Source organism: Pteropus medius, unplaced genomic scaffold (genome assembly GCF_902729225.1).
Source record: "Pteropus medius unplaced genomic scaffold, Ma_sr-lr_union100, whole genome shotgun sequence".
NCBI lineage: Eukaryota > Metazoa > Chordata > Mammalia > Chiroptera > Pteropodidae > Pteropus > Pteropus medius.
The window spans coordinates 22,996,102-23,017,644 of NW_024355205.1; the positions used below are offsets into that span (position 1 = coordinate 22,996,102).

The 21,543-nt window shown below is 30.1% G+C and overlaps 1 protein-coding gene and 1 pseudogene across 2 annotated transcripts in view; both read left to right on the forward strand.

The window, feature by feature from the left end:
* Window positions 1-21,543, forward strand: part of NCAM2 (neural cell adhesion molecule 2) — a 407,496-nt gene that overhangs the window by 195,850 nt on the left and 190,103 nt on the right. The window lies entirely within an intron of this gene.
* LOC120599024 (uncharacterized) lies at window positions 13,508-13,625 on the forward strand (annotated as a pseudogene).

Below are 21,543 nucleotides of genomic sequence, written 5' to 3' on the forward strand. Positions count from 1 at the left end.
TGTATTTATAAAGAATAACATTTTAGACTGAGCATAAGAAGTATGTTCTATAAGAAATTTTGTAGCTAGTCATGTGTGATTGGGAATATATTATGATTTGTTGCTAAATATGAAATATAATGAAGCTAGATGAAGTTGACTTCTTAATTTAAGATAACTTTTTTGATGATGTGCACAGAGACACAAACAAGAGAAAATTTGCCGTATCATTTGTCATCTTGAAACCAAAATTGGATGAGTGACTCAAGAAAATTAAGTCATAGGAATATCTTCCAAATGTAGATAAAGATAAAATAAAATATTAACAAATACACATATATACTTAGCACATATTAACCCAGAATGCATGGGTAATTAACATTACAAAGCTTATTAATATGATTTTCTATATTAATAGATCAAAGGAAAAAAAATGCACATACATATGATAATTACGGTTGATTGCAGGAAATGGAAAATGTTTAAACTAATTTATAATAAGGACAGTTAGCACCTTGGGGCTAAAAAGTAACTGTTAATCTGATAAAATATACCTATCAATAGCAAATATTGCAAATAAAATTAATGGAGAAACTTAGGTCATATTTTCTTTAAATAAGAAATAAGGTTCTTGCTGACAATTTTTTTTATTGAACATAGTATTGAAGGTACTAGTCAGCACTTTAAATAAACAAAAATAAACAAATGAAAAATAAAAAGGGCTAGAAAAGAAAAAAAATGTTATTACCTGAAGTGATATAATTAGTAACAAAAATTCAACAGAACCTGTAGGCAAACTTTTAAGATTAATGAGAGTTCAACCGGATCATTTAGAGTACATTTTTGCATACCAAAACCATGATTACTATAGACCACAAAAAATAAAGAAATTTAAATTTCAAATAAATATATTTAAAACAGTAAGTATGATATAGAATTTAGAAATAAAATTTTTCAAGTGCTTTATAGAGGTGTATAAAACGCAATTTAATTAAAAACTAACAAAATATACTTAACTGCATCCTCAAATGCTTATCATTTTACTGTCTTAAGAACCCATGTTTGCTTTTCTATGTTCATTACTATAGAGCTTAAAAACTATAAAGTTATAGACCTGTGTTCTATATAATCTACTGACTTCGTTGATGTCAAAATTTTATTTGTAATACTATTGGTAAAAAAACATATATATATAAATCACAAACTTTAAAAGTATTTATAATAACCTATCATATTTATCAGGAACTTAATTCATTGGCTAACATCTTGGATTTTATGCTAATAAATACTTTTCTATGAGTTTCTCTATTCTGTAGACATTTTTAAGTATTTCATAATCATACATTTACTTAATCCTCATAAAACCCTGTGCCACAGCTCCTACAGAGTCAAAAGTGAGAAAACAGAGTCAAAAGTGTCAGGTAGCTTGCCCATAGTCACGTAGTGGGAAGTGGTACATTTGGGATTTGCACTCTAATAAAACAACTTCAATGATAAGCTCTTATTGTTATCTTGTTTATTTCTCATATGAATCTCTTTTGTTTATGCTTTATGTGAATCTATCGTCTTACTAGTTTAACAGATATTTAATGAATGCATTATTATATCAGTCATTGTTCTTGGGTTGGGAATATGGAAACAATCAAGATTTTTAATGCCCCCAAAATTAAATGAACTGTCTCAGATTTGTTTATAAGGCAAGGTATTTTTATTTATCTGAATAATCATCCATTTGGGTTTTTGGAAATCATAATAACTAAATCCTGTGTAACAATAAAATGTAATGATATAACTAACATCATTGAGCATTTTTTTGTATGCCAAGGAACTGTTCTAATGGCTTTAGATATATTTTTTATTTGAAACACACATGTGCACATGCCCACACACATGTGACATAATTATCCCCATTTACCAATGAATAATCTGAGGCACAGATATTTTAAATAATGTGTCTAAGTTCTCACAACTATGAAGTGTCAGATTTGGGTGATTGGATTGGACTATTGGTAATCAAATGCCATTCTTTGAAAAAAAATAATTATTATTATAATTATAATTGATAAAATATATTAGTTTTTCTTTTATTTTAATTAAGCCATAATTAAGTAATAAAGTTAAAAATATACTTTTTTTAAAAATTGTGGATGGTAAAAGATAGTTTCAGATTTGCTTAACTTTAATGTCCTTGCTTAAAAACAAAAAAAACTGGCAACCCTATATGTCCCTAAAATATTTTAATTCTGTGATTCTGCCAGACCATGAAATCTAACCCTGAAGCTTAAAGATATTGAAGCATCTTGCTTGACCTTCTGATCACAATGTGCTTTGATCCTAAAAGTAAACATATTATTCTGTGATCTTTTTCTTTCTCCTTTTTCCCTTTCTTTTTCACTTTCACCTCACCAGGATGAAAAATACCAATTTGTCTTATTCATCTTTGTAAATTTTTTGCTACTAGCAAGGTACTTAGCCATTATTTATCTTTAAGAATTTTGTCAAAATTGAATCCTGTTATCCTCCAAAATATTCCCAGATAATGTAAAACCAGAAAATTGGAAAATCATGACTTAAACGAAAGCTTTGTTTGGGGGTTTACAATTTAAGAACATCAGTAGTATCACAAAAAATATACTTAGTTTGGGACCATGGACAGGGTATTTTTCCCACTTTTCGCCCATTGTTGTAGGTAAGTAGAATATTTCATTACAGCAAGAGAAATGAGAAAGATGTGCAGTAATAACTTGTGTAATTCTAAAATGTTTTTGAAGACATTAACCAACTGTTTGCTGGATGCTAAAATTTTGTCATCCTCACAAAATTGCCAAGTAATTAAGAAAGATGATAAGACTAGCAATTGGAACTTTATCATTGATAAAGACCTAGAAGTGGTATATTAATTTGCACTAAGAAACATTTTAAATTACAACGCTAAAAGTACCTGGTTGCCTAACTTTTATAGCTGTAGAGCTGATTTAGTAGATGATGGGACAGTAAATTTAACAGAACTTTTTGTGAAATAGAGATGTGCATAGAACATCCAAAATGCTGCCTAGTAAATGAAACTACTGTAGAATTTATATGACAGTTCTTCCTTTTGTAAGTTAATGTGCAAAGTTCTCACAAAAAATCATCTGGGAATGTAAGTGTCATTATCATACACTTCCTGGGAAAATAATATGAGATATGCGCTTTTGGAAAAGTAATAGATTATAAAATTAAATATAAGACTTGGCTTATTTTAACTGTAGTTTTATACTATAGCACGAATGCATATTACTGTGACTGTTGCTTTAATAACTCTAATATGTTTCATGAATAGTTTTCATGGTTTAATCATTGGTAGAAACTATTAATGGGCAAAATTTAGGAAAACTGTTAGCATATTTTGGTTTTGAAAATTTGAAGACACGTACCCACTGAAATAAATATTATGTAGAATTATTTTGTTTGGGTTGAGGAACAATCTTGAGAACTACCATTTATAGATATTATGTGGTTCATACTGTTGCTGAACAAAAAGATCTTAATGTGTCAATTTTTCATCTGTTGGGAGGCTAAGATTTAGTTACCACTGGAAAATCAACTGAGATAAATGATGGAAGAACAAGAAATGTATTAATTTACAAAATTAATGTTAGTCATTGATAAAGTCTCTGAACTAAGTACTTTTATATCTATTGTTACTTGAATCCTTCAATAATTATTGTGCATAAATTGTACAGCTGTGTTTGAATACTACTTGAGTGGCCACCTGATGGCAGGCACGTGTTTGTTATCAGTTTACTTCTCTTCTCGTGAAAGGGGTTTAGATATTTTAGAAATATAGTCGATGATCTTATAAAGATTAAACTTGTTAAAGAGAAAAAAATATTCATTAACAATCGTTGTCATATATGTAAAGATATATTTCATGCATGCTTTTTCTCAGCTTTACTAAGGTATCACTGACAAAACAGTAAGATATTTAAAGTTTACAATTTGATGATTTGATATATGTAGACATTGTGAAACAATTCTATCCATTGAATTAATTAACTTGTCATCACCTCACATATTTACATTTTGTTTTGTTTTGTTTTTGTTGAGAACATTTAAGTTCTACTTTCTTAGCAAATTCCAATTATACAATAGTGTTCACCAGTCTAGTCACTATGCTATTCATTAGATCCTCAGATTTTATTCATTCTGAAATTGAAAGTTTTTACCCTTTTAATAACCTTTCCCTTTTCCCTCCACCCCACCCCCACCCCTGGCAACCATTTTTTTACTCTCTTTTTCTATGAATTAATTTTTTTGTTTGTTTGTTTTCTGGATTCCACATATAAATGATATCATGTGATATTCTTTGTCTGTCTTATTTCACTTAACATAATGCCCTCCAGGTTCATCTATGTAGTTGCAAATTAAAGGATTTCTTTTTTTTTTAAGGCTGAATAATATTCCATTGCATATATATTCATATCTATGTTACATATATTCCATATATCATATTTTGTTTATCAGCTCACAACTCAAAGGACACTTAAATTCTTTCTATACCTTGGCTGTTGTGAATAATGTTTGTGTGAACATAGGAGTACAGATATCTCTTTGAGATAATGATTTAATTTCCTTTAGATATATTGCTAGAAATGGTGTTGCTAGATCATATAATAGTTCTATTTTTGATTTTTGAGGAACCTCTATACTGTTTCCATAATGGCTGTACCAGTTTATATTCCTAACAGTGTACAAGGGTTCCCTTTCTGCCCCATCCTTACTAATACTTATTATCTCTTATCTTTTTGATAATAGATATTCATACAGGTGTGAAATATCTCATTGTGATTTTGATTTACTTTTCCCCGATTAGTGATATAGAGCAAATTTTCATGTACTTGTTGGCCATTTGCATGCCTCCTTTGGAAAAATGTCTCTTCGGGTCACATTTTTGCCCATTTTTTTAATTTTTTTTTCTTTTTTTTCCTATTGTGCCATATGAGTATCTTGAATATTTTAGACATTAACCCTTTATCAGATATGTGGTTTGCAAACATTTTCAATTTCATAGGTCACATTTTTTTTTAAATAAAGCATAAACATTATTTAAAAAAAAAGATTTTAAAATAGATTTTAGCTTTGGAAATTATTCCCTGGTGTAATACCAAGATTGTTTAAATTTACATAAAATCTTTTTGATCATTAACCCTATAGTCAACTCACTCTTATGGTATATTCAACCTAGACTTAAAACAATCCAGAAGTCTTTGGTCTATTTAATGTTAAAATGATTTCACGTATTTTAGCTCTTGGAGACCTGAAAACTTCCATACTATTAGATTTCTGGAATTTTGCTTAAAATTTGTGTATTCCTACTTTATCTTTTAGGTATAAAGACTTATTTAAGTGATAGTTTTGAAACAGTAACCAATTTTCTTACTTGGGACCTTCTTTTTCTGGTATAACAGGGTTGAGAAATAGTTAGTTTTGTCAATCACTTCCTTTAGACATTTTTATTTTCTCCTTGACAGAAAAGAGAAAATGGAAGTAGTGTTGCAATTATTTTTTTATTTTATCTTTCTTATCATCTTTATAATCCCCATAACATATTCCTCACAATTAGGATGAAAGTTAACGTTAACTTTTATTACCATGTAAACTTCATACTGATAGCGCTAAGGAATTCTACCATTCTTCTGCTTTCCTTATAGTACCAGTTGTGAATTCCGTTTCAGTTTAACCTCATTCAAACCTGAGTTCTCTCACTAGATACCTTTCAGAATACGGTTTCATTTTTTTTTTTAATTTTAGTAGTCAAAAATATACTTTTCTTAGCTCCTTAGAATCAGTTCAAACCATTTTAACATATCTTCTTTTTCCTTCTACATAGAAATTTTAATCCAATTATTTTTGAAATGATCAACTCATATAGGGTGTCATAGTTATACAGCATTTATATTTTTTGGATCAAAATTAGCCTATTAAGTATGTATTATAGTCAGGACACTAATATCAAGTGCACCTAAATTGGAATTCTTTAATGTACTTTGTGTGTGCAAATGAAGTTTTGTCATCACCAGCTACAGATAAAATGTAAACCCACAAGAAGTTATATAAGTTTTATTTCTTCATAAAATTAGTAATTTTGATTATAGTAATTTTAATATGTAGAAATAGCCTCCAAAATGATAAATTGTGAAATAATTTTTTTTTTTAGTATTTAGTAATGGAAGTTAAATCTGATGACCATACCAAATAACAGTATCAATATACATAACCGATCTTCTAAAATAAGTAAAATTTTTTATGAAGTGTAATAGAAAATATATGTTGTATTTAATAGCATGCATAGGTTCATAATTTTCACACACATTGAAAATGAAATTATGATTATGTATAGGTTTAGATTATTTTTAGATTATTTTAGATTATTTTAGATTATTATGCATTCTTCATTATTTCACATTAAAGCATAATTTCATTAATGCTAATTATGAATGTTCCATTGATACCAACACCCCTAGTAAAGAAAAGGAGTATTAAGGAGTACGTTTTTAAAATACTTGTAGAGATTTTACTCTTATTAACCTAAGGCAAACTTACTAATATTGAAAAAAATAACATTCACCACTTGAATAAAATATATATTGGAAATTCCTGTAGTAATTTATCTGTTTATATATTAATATTATACTGTGTACCAGAAAAGAATCTTGCCTGAGAGGTACTATGATTGATGCAATGAGATATAACATTTTCCCTATGGAAACTTATAATCTAACAAGGAAAACAAGCAAAATAAAATGAGCAAATATGGGCAATGATAGAAAAAATACAAGACATTATGTGAGCACATAATAAAATTATCTGACTTAGTTTAGAGTGGGGATCAGAGAAGACTTCTGTAAGAAAAGACATTCTATATGCATTGACATGTCTTTTAAATGCTTATATGCATATGAACAAAATATAAACTAGAATATGAATGAACTCTTCTTCCTAGTGTTGATTTATTCCCAAGAGAAAGTTTCTGTTAAAATATTCTGTGAAAATAAGATGCCAATTTTCAATTTTATAACTTTATGCAATGATGACATTTCTCATTTGCACATTATCTATGGTGTGAACCATATGTGCACTTTTTTCCAGCATTTAATGACCCAGCATTAGTCTAAGAGTTACCAAAGAGTTAATAAGTGTCTGGAGTAGTAGGAACTTTTAAGCTGAGTGTGATTCTTGATCATATGGTCATTACTTTACATAAAAAGGCCTAACCAGGGGGGGTCATTATTGCTGTTATTGTGCTGAGAACTTAAATGAATGAAGAATAAATTACTCAGTCAATTATTTTCCAATTCAAAATAGATATTTAGTCAGTAAATTGCAGCTAATGATATTTTAGTTCTATAATTTACTTTTATACTCTCTATATTTATGATATTGCATTCTCTATATTATTTTCTGGTTTTAAAAGTGAAATATTGTAGTGAAAGTGTTTTCAAGTAGTTTTTACATATTCATCTGGCAAGTCAAAACAGGACATCGAATTTAGTTATTCAAATACCTTTAGTTTTAGAGAATCTTATGGCAGGTATACAGGAAAAAGAAAAGATTCAACAAGCAATATTGATGTGCTTTGGTAACAGATAAAAATAGCTTTAATATTTTTAATTTTTACTAGTTTAAATTTTCATTAGAGCTTAATGAAATATAAATGTTTTTATATTTTATATTTTAGTTTTTGACAAGTACAAAATACTTGGGATTAAAGCATTTCAAGAAGTTTGCAAGAAAATTCAATACATAATTTTATTTATTTCTTTTCTGATTGAATAGTGTCAAACTACTTATTACTTTATATGTAAATTAAATTGACCAGCAATGTAAAAAATACATCAGTAAATGAACCTAGATCACATCATTATTTCTAAAAATTCTATTAAATTAAATTCATTAATCACGATAATCTCCAGAGATATCTAAAACTATAAACTGAAAATGGTGTGAGTGCAGGTGGTCAATACACTTCCAAATCGATTACGACCCTTTGTATTAAATGTAACAGAAAATTCAAGTAAAACTGGTTTACATAATGCATGGAATTAATTGACTCACGTAATTAAAGAGTATAGAGGTATGACTGACTATAGTTGCAGCTGTTTCCAGCTGTTCAAACTCAGCAGAAAATCCACTCTATCCATTTACTTAGTTCCTATTACACAACTGACTGTTCAGTTAGTTTCTAATGTACATTCAGATCTAAGGTAGATACCACTTACAACCACCTGCCATCAACCTCTGTTTTAACTGGATTAGATGAAGTTTCCTTATATGTTCTCACAATAGCCTCTGCTGTTTTCACATTGTATTATTAATAGTAATAGTAAAGTACTTATTATCAAGGTTTATAATTATTATTTTTTGCCTGGCATATCATAGGTATGTAATCTATACATATTGAATTAATAAATGCTTAAGCAAAGTCATGCATCCAACACCATTCTTAATGTGTAAGAATGATGACCATGAAGGTAAATGCTCTGAGTGTTACTTTCTCTTGGCCTTTCTCCATTACTCTCTGCTGAAATTCTGCTCTCCATGAAACTTCCCTGATTGTCAAAGAAAAAAATATATAAAATTAGATTAATTAATTAATTAATTAATTAATAAAAAAGTCCCCACTGTCTTTTGAAATCCCATAAGATGTTATCTCTCTTTTGGCAATGGTCATAGTCATATATCACCTAGTTATTTGGAGGAAGTGTGAGTTATATTCTCTATAAAATCATTAAATTTGAAACATCGTGTAATGTTTCAGTTTCCATGGTGGATAATTTACTTTTATCTATAAATATATTTGAGTTAATAAATAAATTAAAGATGTACTCCTCTTATTTGAGGATTGGATGTTTTTTACAGCTATTAGTGTTTTCTTATAAATATGAAAGGGATTTGTATCTTGATTTGGGCAGTTAGTACTCCACGATATTGTATTTAATCTAAATTAAGCAAATTAAACAGCATAAAAAACTGTGTGCTTTAAAAACAATTGTCCTCTGTTAAAAATCACATTTTTATTGTATGATGATCTCCCCATATCCATCTTTAAGTAAAATGGAATGAGATCAACTTATTTTTTATGATGTCTAATATTTAATAAACATAAAGATTCTTATTAACCATCTTCATAGGTTCTCTTTCTCATGAGACATGATCTCAACGACATCAGTAGCTATGTAAGATCTAAAAAATAAAAATTTAGCTAGATAATAGATATACAACATAGGTAGTTAATAAACTCACCAAGATATAAAATTAAAATGATTTTGTATGTTTTCAACAGTGGTTCTTCTTGAAAAAATATTTTCTAGTAGATTTAATATCTAAGGAATGTGTAGCGCTGTTAATATATGAAAGTTTACTTTGATAAATGAAAGAAAACTATTTTCAAAATAATATACCTTTATACTTAGTAGTTTTACCTTGATTTATTAAATTTGATAGCTTATTAAAAAAACAAGTACAGTGCTCAGATAAAATAACTATTATAAACTATTAAAAGATAATTTTTTTTTCACTTTTGTAAGCATTTTCAGCATAAAATTTATTAAACTTGGAAGCTTTGTATTTAAGCTCATGACACTACAGTATTTATAGAACTCTTTAGTCAGCATTGTTTTGGGCCACAGCATATCAGATGACCTAATAACCATATATAATAATAGTAAACTCTCAGGTTCAAGCAATGTCCACAAAGATTACTCTGTGTGTGTGTGTGTGTGTGTGTGTGTGTGTGTGTGTGTGGATTTTACAAATAAAATTTGACATTCTCTTATGTTCCCTATTACTTACAGTATTATTAAGAATCTTTAACCTAGGCACTTAACAAAGTTGGAGATTTAAGACAGAAAACTAGAGTTAAGTATATGATCCTAATTTAGCACAATTTCTCTATATTTATCCATTTTCATTGTCCTTGTCTTTCTATTTTTGTTTCCTTTCTTTCTTAAGGCCAAACCTGTTACATTTAGAATTCCACTCATTATTTATGTTTCTATTCTTGGTTTCTCTGCTTTTTAAGTCATTAATTACTGATTGATATTTAATCCTATTTCTGGAGATACTTGGTTGGTATTTTCAGGAGAATGAACAGAAATAATACAGCTGTAATGGGCATGAATACCTAATTCTACAATCCTTTCATTAGTCAGGCATCCCATTTAGTAGAGTATTTAATCCTGCAGAGAGCCCTGAGAGATTGACTCATATTGTCACTGTGTTTTGGAATTTTTTAAGGTTTTTTATCATGACATCTTCTGAAGAAAAGTTCTGCTTAACTTCTTTTTATACTAAGTTATGGCAATATGTAGATGGAACATAAAACTCTTGGCATATTTAAATACTACATAGCAAATATGATATAATTATGGACATTGTTACGATTTCTTCTAACATTTAAACTCAGAGGTAGAATTTTTAATTCCTATTTAAATAAGAATCCCAATTTCCTAACCTCTGACAAAGTATCCATTTACATGACCTTTTAGCTTACCTTAGAGCCCCAAGGTTAGGTTTAAATAAAGGATTTCTCTTCTGGATTAAGAATATCTATTTTATGTTTTTTCTTCTCCCTTCATCAGAGCACATGTTATACTGGGCAGTAATCAATTCAAGGTTTACCATTCTCCAAATAAATTTCAGAATTGCCTTTAAATAAATTTTAATTTAATAAAAGGTAAATTTATTTATTAAAGGTAATTTATTAAAGGTAATTTAATAAAAGGTAAATTCATCTTGCTCTTCTTTTATTCTAATAAAGATCATTAATGCAAAAAAATAGTTAAACTTCATTCATCGAAGCTTGCAATAAAGTTTTGGTTTAAGACAAGTGGAGTTTTTAAAACAATATTCATATACAGTATTGTTTAGAAGATTTAAATGTTATTAAATGCTGAATTGCAGATATTAAAAAATAGGATAAGACCTTTGAAGGATCTTCCATTTCTTTGAAATATTTTATTCAATGTATTTCAATCCTTGAAACTAAAAAACTACATCATCATGATAAATTCACAAAATGGATATCGGTTGCCTTCATTTGCTATAGAAGTTTGCCATGAGAATTGATCATTAGAACAAAACATGAGAACTATTTGATTCACATCATTTTGTTTTCTTTAAAATAATACTTAAATTTAATATTTTCTTAGCCAAATAGTATTCTGACACTGTGCATTTGAAATTTTGCAAACTGCCTTTTAATTCTGGAGTATAATTTATTTTTGAACATAGAGATTATAGGTAGGGCAAGACTAAATATGTTATTATATGAAAATAAGAAAGCAGATCAAGATGACATCATGGAAACATGTATAACCATGAACATTTTAGTTTTGAGTTGTAAATTTAGTTTTAAAAGTAAGTTTTTTTTGTTTTTAATTGAATAAAATTGGGGCGTTTCAATTATTTTATTTTTTTCCTATTAACATTTGTCAATTCAAGACTACATTAAGTCACTTTTTAAAAGGTTAAATCTTTAGTCATTTTAGCAACAACCATTAGGGCGATAATCTTTCTTGTAAAGAGTTATAATAAGATGGCCATTTTTTCCAGATATAATCAACTAGAAGTTCAGGGAGTTGTTTACCTCAATTTTCTAGAGTTGCAAAGTGGCAGCTTCTCAAATATGTATGATAATACTGATAAAGGCTTCAATCACATGGCATAATCTCAGAGCAATTCCCCTTGGGTGGGTCATTACAACAGGTAATGGAAGCATTCGTAATCTCTAGATACAATTAGACTAAATGAAATTAGATTCCAAATTTACTTCATATGAGAATATTTTCTAATGTTGCCAGCATTTATTGAGCAATAAACTGGGAGGGGGTTGACATCGCACCAAAGAGAGAGATTCATAGAGCTTTCTGATCATCTTTCACTTTGCCACTAGAACGTTTATTCTTTAAATTACACATTTATACAAGCTGTAAATTGAAGTACTGAGCGAGCTCGATGCTAAAAGGGTTAGCGAGGAATTTATCCCTGAGGTATTTGCAACGCATATTAAAAAATAATATGTTTCTGTATGAAAAGGAAAAGAGTGTATGTCACCACAACCATCTTCAGGCGATGCTCGTCCAAGGAGACATCTGGCAGAAAATTTTAAGAGGGTTGATGGCGGAAACAGGAGGCAGCAGTCTGTCACCCAGAATCTATATATAGTTTATTATGCTTTGAAACCAGCAAGTGTTCATAAAAATTAATTATCTCTCTTTAAAGAAATCATAATTGTTCAGTGTTAGAGTGCTATTAGTAAAATGTAAAGCTTTGTATTTGTAAACACTGAATTTTCAGATAGCAAACAGATCATCTAATTATTAAATTATCTTTACAACATTTATATGATGTGTTTGTGGTCATACAATTAGTGGTCATGTAGAAATAAAATTTAGACACTGATTCCCAATATATTGGGGATTTTTTCTGCTGTAAAAGCACACTGTCTCATTGATCAGTCTATACCTAAGAGACATTGCAGACTTAAAATGAAAATATTCTAATATATAAAATATTTGATTTTATTTAAATACATTTATGGAATAGCATTTAAAAGATTAAGATCAGAAATAATTTAAAAGCATAAATAGGTGATTTATATTTTATAAATAAATATATATACAAAAATTGTATTATATAATCTCACATTTTTTTCTTCCAAACAGCAATTGCCTTAAGAAAATCTGTGGCTAATTTTCTCTCCTTCTTTGTCTCTTGCATACATGCACGTGCGCACGTACAAACACACACACAGATATCATGACCTACACGATACCATCTCCCACCTTCTGTTTCTTCTGGAAGTTGTATTTGAGCTAAATATATATTTTCAGTGTTGCAGAATGCCTCTACTGAAAAAGTGTTAAAAGGAAAATTAAAATTAAAACTTTTAAATGGGATTATGTCAAGTACTCAACAGACATTTTTAGCCTTTTATGAATTATAAACTATTCCCATTGGTGGTGGCATACATACTTAAAAAAGTAATGTGCAAAAGCACAAATGTTTTCTCTCAAAAGATTAGGAGTCTTTAACTCTTAAAAAATATTAGTATGCAAAAATACATGAGATTAAATATTTTTGCTAAAATATTTCCTAAAATGTTTTATAAACCAAAAACCTTTAAATCTACCTAATTTCCTTCTCAAAAGAAAATTGATTTTTGTACTGAACTGAATATCCAGCCAATGCAAAAGATACTTCATTTTTTTACTTTTCCTAAGAGACAGATGTGTGTCATAGAAACTATATTTAACCTTGATTCTGGTTCTGGTTCTATCATTGATTATCTGAGTTGTCTGTGAGAAAATCTCATCTTATTTGAGCGACAAGTTATTATTCTGAAAAATTGTGCTATTTATAGAAGTTTATAATTTTTTATATTTATATCTACCATCTCATATTTTTCCCACATCAATCCTGTGAGGCAATGGAGAATCTTCATATTACTTAGGATGAATCTCTGCCCAGTAACATGTAATGACTTGTCTATGGCCATGCACCCTGAATGTGCCTGATCCTGTCTGATCTCGGAAGCTAAGCGAGGTCGAACCTGGTTAGTACTTGGATGGGAGACCACCTAGGAATACCAGGTGCCGTAGGCATTGAAAAAAAATGTAATGACTCGTGAAGGGTTTATAAGAAATTTGGACAAGTTATCTATCTTCTGTGTATCGATTCTAATCTGAAAAAAAATATATACATATATTTCACAGAGGTTTATTTGAGTTCATATTTATAAAACTTTTAGAACAATTTTTGGCATAAATACATACCCCATATATATCACGGTTGTTGTAAACAACAGTGTCATTAGCATTATTGTACTACAGTTAAAATTGCTAAGACCAGATCACTTAGATAGCTATATTATAGTGATTTGATTAAACCAACCTATATAAAGGATCTGGAAGTATTTTGAGAACTATAATAGTTTTTTATACAGTATCATTAATAAATTCCAAACATACTTTGGACTATTATGTGTCTCAAACAAAAAGTCACTTGACATTTAAAATGTCAGAGAAAAACAATGACAACAACAAAAAATGACTTAAAAAAAAGAAAACATTGCTTTTGGAAATTATTTTTACCGATCTTAAAACAATAATAGATTCTTAATGATTTGCTTGTGAGAAAAGACCTTTACATCATTCTAAATGATGATAAAAATACTATGTTAAATTTTCACAGTTTATATAGGCCAATCTATTTACTTAAATGTCTGAGTTCCCCTATGAAGTGTTTAGCATGTAGCTGTTACTTTCCATATTTAATAAATTATGGAATTAAAACACATATATGCTAATTAATTTGGCCACCCTTCCCGAGGATGTGTGATGGAGTTCAATCTATAACCCACATTTACTCAGTACAAATCATATGTGCTTTACCCCACTGCAGTAGGGCAGATGGTGGAGAGGGCTCTAATGACAAGCTGTCTCCAAAATCTTGCCAACTCCATTCATGTGAAGCATTTGCCAGGTTGTAAAGTGTTTATTTCAGGTAATTTAAGGGACTGAAATAGAGGCTCTGATTTAATTTTTTTTAATATAAGCTATGATTTGATACAACAATTTGCATGCTTAACACTCTATTGACCTATATCTGCTTCAAGTGTGTTGAGCTTATGATCAGTAAAATTTGGCCTGGAGAGTTCAAAAACTGTCTTCATTATCTTATGGCACTAATTCCAAGATGTACATATAAATCAACTAGGGAAGGCTTTTTGATGTTTATATCCTCTCCCAAATTTTGTTGTGATGACTAGGATGGGCCCCATGCACTGGTATGTTTTTTAACTTTCCTGGGTGATCCAGTATACACCCAGAGTTGACAACCACTGGTCTAGATTAGGAAGTGTGTTTTTCTGATTACCTAAACTAAGGTGAGACTAGATTAAAGTAGATGCAAAGTCTTAGAAGGATAGAGAATATCCTATTTTCTGTGTCATCTAGCCAGTCAAAAGAATAAATTCCTTTTAATATGAAAGGAAACTTTTTATTTCCCCATAGAAGAAAAAAGAAATGTAAAAAACTTACTGGACGGAATAGGAACACCAAAGACCATATGATTGAAATGTTTAGTTAGTTTAGATTTGACAAATTGAAAATCAGACAAATACAACATTTATGTGGATTCCGGTTCACACTGTAAATTCTCAAGCACCTTTCTACATTTTTCTTCTTAGATTATTTTTTATGACCTATATGAAATTTTCAGGGAAAAATTACCATTTAAATATTCTGTTTTGAATTGTATTTACATATAATACCCATATTAAATATTACAATTATACATAAACATCAACAACAAAAAATAAGGACATGCTCTATTAAAGTACGTTATTGTGATATCTATCAACTTCATTGACTAACTGTATTCTGAACTCCACCCTTGTATCGATTCCATCACAAGTAATGTGCCTCTTTAGTGAAAACAGAACTTTACAGAAGAAGTAAAAATTTGTTAACTTACTATTTAAAATAAGTGGAGAATAACCAGTATCCAAGGATGATACAGTCTGCAAGGGTAGTGACCTGGAGATTGAAAGTCTTGAGAAATATCTTGGACCACTCCTGACATGTTTCTCCACTTTTCTATGTGTCAGCCATATCATTCATCACAACTACAGTCCATGCACATGCATTCTTCCAAACTTTTGCTATCCTCTCTGCCTAAATAGCTTTTCCTCCCGGTATCACTCACTCTTTATACAAAGATCAAGTATTATCCGCCCTGTGAACCATTCACTGTCTACTGTGCTCACTACTTCCATTGCCAACATAATCGATGACTAAGTCCTTTGTACTTCCATGAACTTTTGTAGTTTTATCACTCTGCATTTTTAACTTATTTTTAAATTAATTTTATTAAATGTATTGGCATGGGATTGGTTAATAAGATTATGTAGACTTCGAGTATACAGTTCTATAATACATTATGTATGTATTGCATTATGTGTACACCACCAAAGGTTGTCTTATTCCTCATCATGTATTTGATTTCCTTTACCATCTTCTACCTCCTCCCTACCACCCTTTCCCTCTGGTAAGGATCATACTGTTGTCTATGTCTATCAGTTTTTGTTTGTTTTTTCATTGCTTTCTGTTTTATATCTCACACATGAGTGAAATTATATAGTTCTTGACTTTTTCTGTCTGACTTACTTGATTTAGCACGATATTCTTAAGATCCATCCATGTTTATATCAGTTTATTGCATCTCTGGTATGTGTGTGTGTGTGTGTGTGACACCTGTAAGTTAATTGAGAACATGAATATTTCTTTTTGTTTTGGCATAAGCATCTGTTTTTCACTATTGTGTGTTCATGAGAAATTGGTTCATCACCTAGGGAGACATGTACATGGCAGAAAGCTCCAGCGGTTAGTTAGATATGCCATCTCTTCAGTGAGATTGTTAGGATGATACATGAAGATGATATGGGTCAGGGTATCTTTTTCATTGGGCCAAATTATTAGAATTTGCCTCTTTAAACATGTGCCTAAAATGTTTTACTGTACCACACTCCCAAAATCATGCTTCAAGTATCAGAGCTCATAATTTATTTATTTTATATCATTTTTTCTCAGGAATTTTTCCTGTGACAACCTTATTTGCAGTCTTCCTTTCTCTTGTTCTGCCTACAGGGGGTGTGGAGCAGAAAGGAAAGTAGGTAGATAGACAGTGGGAGATGAGATGGGAGTAGATAGATGGTAGAAGCAATGATTTTAAAATAAGCCCACAAATTCTTTGATAGTTCTTTCAAGTAATGGAATGTAATTCTCTTTCTTTTAGAATTGCACTAAATGACTCAATTTTGACATATACAATAGAACTGAAATGACAACGTGCTAGACTAGATGATAAAAGTCACTGAGACTTCCTCTTTTCTTTCTCTCTCTTGAGCCCTAACTTTGGGGGAATTTAGCTGCCATGTCATAAGGGCAAAAAGCAGCCTATGGAGGGGCTTATGTAGCCAGTAACTGATATTTCCTACCACCAGCTGTGTTAGTGATTTGGAAGTGAATTATCCAGGAGACATCCTTACTAAAATCACATGAAAAACTCTGGCCCAAACCACTCGGCTAAGCCACTGCTGATTTTTGATCCCAGAGACTGTGAGATAAATATTTATTGTTTTAAGCTATCATGTTTGGGGTAATTCGATATCCATCAATAGATAGTATGGTAGATGAGAGATAAATAGATGGATGATAGATGAGAGAGAGGTAGAATTATAGAAGGATACAGATAACTCTATATAGAAAGATATGTTATTACAGGAATGTTTATAAATACATACATAAATATAACAATCTATAGCTGTTATTTTCTATAACTTATATTTTACCACATATTTTTATTTGTAATAACCAATTTCACATAAATCTGCAAGCTTTTGCTTTCTCTCATCTATTTTGTGTTTACTGTAATTTCTGGATATTCACAATAATTACATTGAATTAAAAGAAATAAAATGAATCTATGAAAAGTTATTAGTCTAATAAAATTACCTTACTCAATATTTGGTTCAAATCTTTAATTTGAAAAAATAATTCTTTACACTTTTGGTAAATGACTGCTGTTAACTGGTATTTCTAGCACTTATAGTAGCTTATACATTTAGTGACACCGCCAAAGCCACTTTAGCTTATCTGCTTGATTTTATCATTTCTGTGATCAAATTGTCTAACCATCTATTTTCCATTATCTAAATTCGCTACAGTATTTATTACTAACATTTATTTAGACGTTAAACACGTGTTCAAAATTCATAGACTAGAATACAACAGAATTCTAAGGCCACATAGATAGTATGTGTCTAGTATATGAATTATGGGTCATCTTTCCTTCACACTGTCTCTATAGCTGTGTTTAAGATGTTAAAAAATGTTAATCAGAGAGATTTTGGATGTTTGACTATTTAAGAAAAATCTATTAGAGACAAAAAATTCAAAATGAATCTTTGTATTTAATTTAAATGTTAAAATCTATTTTATTTCCGAACATCTGCATTTCACTAACAGTACTTTTGATGAGTGAACATTTATCTAGGTATTACTAAAATAATTACTGTGCAAGTGAACTATAACTATCCTGTAATTTATAATGAATTATTTTTAATCCCCTGAAGAACTCTTTGTTGAATGAAATGAGTCACTGTATAATCATATTTTGTATCATAACCAGTGTTTTCTCTATGTAGATTCATTTTGCTGTATAATAATAGTATAAAAGTATAAAGTAGGAAAAAATGCATATCTGTTCTTATTCACACTCGATTTCCTTCGATTGTCTGGTTCAATCCGATTAACACAAAGGAAAACATTTTTTCTACTACTGTACCTTACTGCACAGGAGGCTTTATTTCCTCTCTGTTCCTCTCCCTCTCTTTCCTCTCTCTCTCTCATTTTTAAAATATTTTTAAAATTTTTTAAAAATTTAAACTGACTCAAAGTCCTAAAGTTTGGGAGGTAAAGGAGAGACAGAAAGGTGACAGAATGGCAGAATGGGAAGAGGAAGGCATTTGTTTTGTGTGAGGCATGGGGGAGATCTATCTATATCTATCTGTCTGTCTGTCTGTCTGTCTATCTCTATCTATCATCTATCTATCTATCTATCTATCTATCTATCTATCTATCTATCTATCTATCATCTATCATCATCATCATCATCATCTATCTATATCATCTATCATCTATAGAGTCAATTTCCTGAGGTGAAGAGGTGAAGAAAGACAGTATTATTTCTATTTTAGAGTATAAATCCTCAGGAAGTGAGAGTCTGATTCGCTGATCATCTGCTTAGTTCTCCCTGAGGTTTGACTTTGACATCTTATAAAACAGCAATCTTCCTTTAGACTACGTGGTTGTATAATTGTAACCCAAATTATGGTTGTATAATTGTAACCCAAATTATGGTCTCTAAGTCACTTTGCTTTCTGTGCTTTTAATGATTTAGTTGTTAATATCCTTTCACCGTTTAAAGAATATCAATTTACTTATTTAAAGACAGAATACCCTTACTTTCTCCTTGATAATCTTTCCATGCTCTTCTTCTAATTATTCTGTGACTCATAGGATAGACAAGCTGTCATGCTTAAGAATCCTTACTGCCTTATAAGTGTGTAGAGTCCATTAAGGTTACAGTTTTCTTAATTTACCAGAATGCTTTGCTGTCAAATTAGACCCATAAGACATTGATTAAACTTGCACTGTACCTTAAATAACAGCATGTAGTCTTCTTGGAAAAAACTTTTGAGATGTTAAAATAAATATCCAATTATCTGCTGTGTTGTTTAACTCTGACTTAGAAAATGTCTTAAAGGTCAGGTAATGCTAGTTTCTGACAAAGCTTTAATGTTCCCTGATCTTCTAGTTCCCTTTATCTTTTCCAATGATGTGATTAATAATAATAACAATAACAATAATAATAATAACAGCAACAACAATAACCATAAATCATAGAAGTAATGTTATCTAGGAGGTAAATATAAAAGAATATAGATTTTTCCTACATTTGGACCAGTCTTCTTCAATTGTCCCATACTACAGCCATTCATCTGGGATTCCACGAGAGAATAAAGATTTATAGAAAATATTTTGAGTAATTCTCTCAAGCATCGCACATAGCTAATGCCATCCTTGATGCACATGAGAGGAGTTAATACATTGCACATGATGCCTTAGAGCATTGCAGCTTAATTCTGTAGAACTGTGGTTCACAAGAGCTGCTGTCCTCCCAAGGTACCAAAAATGTACCCGCCTCCAGCCTTCCTCCTTTTTTGGCCAACTAGGGGAAATAATTGAAGCTCCTCATTAGGATCTCCATCCTTAGCTATATTAGAAACATGTTTTCACATTTCTTAAATTCAGAGGTGTCTAATGTGTACATTCAGTAAAGTAGTATTTTCTTTGTTTCCCAACAATTTTTTACTAAGGTGATGCTCTGACAATAAATGTTTTAAAAATTGAGTATCTTTTATTCTCTAACTGACAATAAGTGTCAAAAAATTGAGTATTTTCTTTTTACCACCCCATCAACACCCTTTAGAAACTTACCATCCCCGCCTCCACCATTCTTTAGGACTATAATATAGTGTCCTTGCAGCAAGCAAGACTTTTTATGCAAATAAAATATTATAAAAGTATTAAAATATAAATTAGATGAAATGTTCATAAATGAATTTTTTCTTGTATTAAGTTCTTTAAATCAGTGATTTCTCCTACTACATTGGACTAAAGGATAAATTGACATCAGATTTAATACAGCTGAATATATTTAATGGCTGTGAGTAATGGATTAATATTACATAGTTTTCCACCAAGTATACCATGCCTCTCTGCGGTCTGACATTTGAATGATTTTAAGAACCGGTGCCCTGAGGCTCTCTTTTGTGCTGCTTGATAATGTGCAGTAATAGGTTCAGATAGACTAATTTGAGCCTAAGTGATAGCTAATATATCTTTCTCCCAGGTAGTATTTAAGTTGATTAAAATGGACAGGTCAACATAAGGCAATTCAAGTGGGAGTTTCAAGCACCACTGAAAGCTAATTGGTCAAGTCAGAGCTTACAAGGAAGAGATTTTGTATCCTTGGAGTCTCCAAAATTCTAAACAAATGCTAAGAACAATCACGTTTGCATCAAATTTAATACAAGCACTTTGGTCCTGCCGAGGGAGCTGCACACTGTACCTAGAAACGTTACTTCCATCATTTATTAGCAAGTTGGAAAAAAAAAAATTAGATAACTTCTCATATAATACAACCACATATGCCACCTGTTTCAAAAATTTGAATTTGATGGAATGATTTAAAGAATATGTAAAACTCATGATCAATTTTTTTTCTTCCTAACATTAAAAAAAAAAAAAAAAGAAGCGGCAGCAAAAGTGTAATTAAAATAAGCAGTGCATGATTCGGCAAGTCTAATGCCTGTATATACATACCCTGGCAGGTAACTATTAGTGAAGAGAGGAAAGACTGAGATTCTCCATAAACCTGGGTGTGAACTTCTCAGAAGATATTCAAATTCATTTTTAAAAACAATATTGTGGGCCAAATAAAACATTTCTAGTGCTATATCCACAGAATAGTAGTGTGTAACTTCTGATAGAAAATTTAATCTTCATACTTTCACTTAATTTGTGAATATGTTATTTTTATATGAATATATTATTAAGTATATTAAGTGTCACCTGTGTAATTGTAAGAGTTATCTTAGATGTATGAGTGACTATTTAATCAATTCTCTTTCTGGCCTGATTATATTTAATTCACACAAAAATGTTTGATCATAGGTTTTTCTCTACAGATATCCTAATATTACATGATTATAATTGCTCATTGTTTATGAGTTAATATAGCCTTTATTAGTACAGAATTAGATTAAACTAAGTGTGTGATTCTTAACACCTGACACAGCAAGTCTCTCTCATGGGGAAAGAATTAGATGCAGTGTGATTTTTTCCTTTTTGAAAATGTCATTTAAAAAAGCTAAGTGCTCTTTCTCTAACATAA